The sequence below is a fragment of the Prosopis cineraria genome, unplaced genomic scaffold (genome assembly GCF_029017545.1).
Source record: "Prosopis cineraria cultivar Desert tree isolate PC_DT_omini unplaced genomic scaffold, ASM2901754v1 PC10, whole genome shotgun sequence".
Lineage (NCBI taxonomy): Eukaryota > Viridiplantae > Streptophyta > Magnoliopsida > Fabales > Fabaceae > Prosopis > Prosopis cineraria.
The window spans coordinates 21,491,242-21,497,241 of NW_026555341.1; positions in this window are offsets into that span (position 1 = coordinate 21,491,242).

Consider the following 6,000-nt stretch of genomic DNA (forward strand, 5'->3'; position numbering starts at 1 on the left):
ATAATTAATATATTGTAATTCATATAGCTATCTTTTTTTGCAATTTTATTGTTGTTATGTGGTTAATTAATGACAGGTCATTTATTGACTGTTGTGATTATACATGTAGTGTATATAATATTATTAATGTGTATTTATTATTAATTAAAATCATATAACTAAATTATTAATTGGAATTATTAAATGATAATTGGGGACATGTTAACGACAGTTTACTACTAAACTATCATGATGTTCAATTATTAATTCACCTATTAAATGGTATTTGGGACATATTAACAACAGTTCGTTAATGAACTGTCGTTGTTGTCCATTTAACGACAGGTCATCTACTGCGTGTCATTAATATATTTTATTTTTTATTTAATAAGTTATACTTATATAAATTTAACATTAATATTATATATATTAATGACAGGTATATTAAGACTTGTCATTAAGTTGTTTTGTTTTTCATACATAACTAATATTTATATATATAAATTTAATATTAATATAAATATTTATAAAAAACATTTTTATTTATATTAATATAAATAATATTAATAGTTATATATTATTATTATAAATATTATCATTAGATATATTATGATAATTAATTAAAATTATATTAATATATATAATTTATGGAAGATATTAACAACAGGTATATTGAAAACTGTCGTTAATATAATTAATAATAATTATACTTAATATAAATATTTTTTGTTAATTTTAGTATAAATAATATTAATAATAATAATAAGTTTAGATAAATATTATAGTATATAATTTATTTTATATTATTATTTATTTTGGTATTTAACAAAATAATATTATGTAAATAATAAATACAAATTGAAACCACTTAGCTTGTAATTGTTTTGGTAGGTTCTGTGGGTGAAGTCAATATTATTTTGGACTCCGTGATGACATATAACAACAGTTTTCATTAAAAATGTTGTTATATGTAATGTTTTATTCCTCCGCCACATAAAACCTTCAGCTCATTATTTTCATAAAACTTTTAGCTTGTGCGCCTTCAGCTCGCTTTGCTACTCTCGCGCCTTTCCTTCAGCTCGTGCCTTCAGCTTGCCTTCCTCTCCCTCTATCATCAACTCTGTCGTAGCTTGCACTCCCTCCAGTTGCTTCCTCTCCTTTCGCCTTTAGCTCCTCCTCTTCTTTTAGCTACTTTCTCTCCACCCTTAGCTCCTCCTCTCTACCCTTCAGCTTCCCCTATCCACCTTCAGCTCGCCCACGATTGTCATTACTCCTTCTTTGGCCTCTAGCTTAGTGCATTAATCCAAGTAAGTTCTTCCATGTTTAGCCCTGTAATTCTTTTTATTTTTTTTCAATTTTTTCTCCATATGCATGTAATTGGTCTCTTTTTATTTATATTTTTTTTATGGGATTAAATATTTATTTTTAGTATATTAAAATTTTTAGGAATAATTTTTTACTCCCATTATGTATGTTCAGCCTTTTTCTCTATATTTTTTTTATCAAACTAATTATTTATTTTTAATACAAATTTGATGTAAAATTTACATGCATAATTTTTAGCATTCATTATGCATGTTTAGCTCTCTTTTCTTATATGTTTTATTAGTTTTTTTAATATAAATTTGATATAAAATTTCTAAGCATAATTCATACTTTAATTAGGTAATTATTTGATAGCTTGAATTGGTTGTGAATTCTATATATGATTATTGGTCATCCATTTAAAATAATTATTCATATTTTAATTTGAAAATTATTTGATAGCTTGAATGTGTGAGAAAGCTTGAATTTGTTGTGGATTAAAGTCTATAATTGTTGATTATCTATTGGCATTTCTTGAAATTGGTCAAATGAGGATTTTGTGCCTAGGCAATGTCAATTTGTAAGTCATTATGTTGCCGATTTTTTTAAATTTTAAAATATAAAATAACTTTTATATTTTAATTAGGTAATCATGAACCGTAGTTGGATAGATACTTTGCGGACAAGTGATGAATATGAGAGGGGGTAGACTAATTTTTGGAATTTTCAAAAAATAATGTTCCTAATAATAAAATATTATTCTATTATCCTTCTGTTAAATGCTTGAATGGATTGAGATGAAGTCTTATAGAGATATAGGATCACCTAATTTGTTTTGGTTTCTACAAAGTGTATACATAATGGGTATTGCATGGAGAATCTAGAAAATGAAGGTATAGTGCCACAGGATGAGGATGATTATGATATGGATTTGTTTGATCGAATAGAGGATATGCTAAGTGATATTGGTGTTGAAGGTGTTGAGAAAGTACACAAATATGATAGCTTGTGCAATGACTCAGAAAAGCCTTTATATCTAGGGTGCACAAAATATACATGATTTACAGATGTGTTGAAGTTGTTCAACTTCAAAGCAAAATATGGATTGAGTACTAAAAGTTTCACAAAGTTGCTTAGACTATTGAAAGAAATGCTTTCAGAGGGTAATGAACTTCCAAGTAGTTACTATGAGGCAAAAAAAATTATGTCTAATGGGTTTGGGGTATCAAAAGATACATGCTTGCCCCAATGATTGCATATTGTACATAAATGATTTTGAAGGGTTAGATGTGTGTCTAGTTTGTAGGGCATCACACTACAAAGTGAAAGAGATTTATGGTAGTGGTGATGATTTGATTACTAAGAGGCCTTCAGCAAAGGTGTTATGGTATCTTCTAATAATACAAAGATTTAAAAGGTTATTCTCTAATAAAAACAAGGCAAAGAACTTTAGATGGCATGTTGATGAGAGGAAAATTGATAGCATGCTTCAGCATCTAACAGGTTCTCTATAATGGAAAAAAATTGCTCAATTATTTCATAAATTTGGTAATGAGCCTAGAAATCTTAAGATTGGACTTTGTACAGATCGGATGAATCCTTATGGTAATCTTAGCAGTCAATATAACTCATGGCTTGTTCTACTAGTGATTTATAATCTCCCTCCTTTGTTGTGCATGAAACGCAAATATGTTATGCTGTCTTTGATGATTTCAGGCCCCAGACAACTAGGAAATGACATAGATATTTACTTAGCTCTATTGATTAAAGATTTGAAGATATGGGAGGTAGGTGTGGATGTGTTAGATTCATACAAGAATGAGTCTTTCAAACTATGAGCTACGATTTTTTGCACGATAAATGATTTCCCTACATATAGAAATTTGTTTGGATACAGTGTTAAAGGGCATAAAGCATGCCCTATTTATGAAGAGAACACATCCCATCAACAACTAAAACATGGGAAGAAGACAGTCTATTATGGTCATTGAAGATTCCTGAGACGAGACCACCCTTATCATAGATAGAAGAAGAAATTCATTGGCCATCAAGACTATAATGAACCTCAAAGCCATTAACTGCAAGCTTGGTGTATCAATGAGTGAAAGATATTAATGTGGTATTTGGTAAGAGCTAGAAGAAACAATCTCAAAATAATTCATGAAAGAAGAGGTTTATATTCTTTGATCTCCCTTATTGGAGTAACCTTGAGTTGAGGTACAATCTTGATATGATACATGTGAAAAAAATGTTTTTGATAATTGGAACACTATTAGACATAAAGGGAAAGACCAAGGATGGAGTCAAAGCAAGAATGGACTTGCTTGACCTAGGAATACAAACAAACTTGGGTCCAAGAGTAGAAGAAAAGAGGACTTACATGAATCCAGCCCCATACACTTTGTCTAAAAGAGAGAAAAAAAGTTTTTGTGAGTGTTTACATGGTATTAAAGTGCCACAAGGATATTCTTCAAATGTCAAGAACCTTGTCTTTATGAAAGATTTGAAATTATTTGGGTTGAAGTCTCACGATTGCCATATACTAATGCAACAATTGTTACAATTCAAGATATATTGGAGAAAAGGTGAGAAAGTCAATTATCAAGTTATGTGTCTTCTTTAATGCAATTTGTAGCAAAGTCATTAATCCTAAGAAATTAGATGACTTGCAAAATGATATTGTTATTACCTTATGTCAACTTGAAATGTATTTCGTTCCATCATTTTTGGACATAATGGTATACTTAATTGTACATTTGGTGAGAGAAATAAAGTTGTGCAACCCCATCAATTTGCATTGGATGTATCCGTTTAAGCAGTACATGAAAATCCTTAATGGGTATATGAAGAATTCCCATCATTCAGAGGCCTTTATTGTTAAAAGATATGTTGCCGAGGAGGTTGTTGAGTTTTGCATTGATTATTTGTCAGAAGTAAAATCTATTGGAGTTCATAAGACTTACCATGAGGGTATGAGAATTAAAGAGCAAGGGACACAAGGGATGAAAGTAAAGCCCATAACATATGAGGAAGTGCAACAAGCACATTTGTACATCTTGAACAATACCAACGAATTTTAGGATTACTTAATTGCACATCAAGAGGAATTAAATGTTCAAAATTCTAAAAAGATTGAGAAATGGTTACTAAGTGAGCACAACAAATATTTCTCACTCTGGTTTAGGGAAAAGGTAAAGGAGGACCGTAGAAAATCTAATGTTTCTAATACATTAAGATGGTTTTAATGTCAAAACTTAGAGTGGATATGACATTAATAGGTATTCATTCTATACAAAAGATTAAGATGACAATAGCACCATGCAAAATAGTGGGGTGATAGTAATAGCTGAAGTAACATATTTTTCTAGCTCAAAAAATAAAAATCCAACATTAGCATCCAGGTCATACTTTGGAGTCACTAATGAAATATGGGAAGTTGACTACTTCAAATTTAAGGTGCCCATTTTTAAGTGTATGTGGATTGATAGGAAATATGTTCAAATAGACAAGCTGAGCTTTACTTTAGTTGAGCTTAATAAGGCCGATCATAATGAGGAATTTTTTACTATGGCTACTCATGCAAGACAAGTTTTTTATATCATTGATCTAGCAGATTAAAGGTTGTTTGTGGTTTTATTGAGAAAAAATCTCCTTACTCACGGTGAGAATGATGAATCAAGTTTTAGTTTTGATGAGATTCCACCTTTTATGCCGGTTTAGCTTGTGTTAGATGTTGAAGATGAAGAAGATGATGTATATGATGTGGGAACTAATCATGATGAAGGTTTATGGGAGAATTAAAATACAATTATAATGGTAATTAATATTATAATATTAGAATATATTTTCTTTTTTATGCTTTTATTTTTACAATAGTTTAATTAAATTTATTATATTATACTAAACTTATTATCTTATTTGTTTTAGGATTAATATGGAGAATGTATCAAGCACTTGCACTAATAAAGACAAGCCCAAAAAAAAGTAGAAAAGGAACTACATGACTTACTAAGTTGGCCTAAATTGATGGGAAGATTCACTTTGATTTTGATGAGACAGGCGAGCCAACTGATAGGAAAAAAAAAATCTTTTTAAAAGTTATATCGGACTTGTAGCACATCAAAAGATTAGCATTCAAGAGGATGAATGGGATAATGTAAAAGAAAGTGAAAGAGATGAAGTTTGGGATACTATACAGGTACATTTATAATTGTTAGTAAATTCATCTCTACAGTTTAAATTTATTATTTTCATATCATATCTATTTTGTATTGTATTGAATTATTAGTTGTTACTAAATTCATTATTGGCATTTATTATTTTACAGATTACTTATGATATACCTGACATACCTGACACTTTCAAGCACAAGTGACTTTCATATGCTGCGAGCCAATGGAGGGATTTCAAATCCAAACTTGCTAGAAATTACATGTTTCCCAAGGTTAACAGTAAAAATGAAGATGGTAGTGACAATAGTACCAATAAACAACAACTATGGGATAAGTATCTTTTCATTGATTATGAGACATAGATAAAATTTGTTGAAAGTAGATATGATCCCAAATTTTTGGTAAGTGAAAGAGAAATAGATATTCAATTGTTATTATTAAATTCTTATTTTTAATAAATACTTCTTATTGTGTTTTTAATAGGAAAAAAGTAAAAAAGGTCAAGAGTGTCGCAAGAAAAACTCATACAATCATACTATGTCTC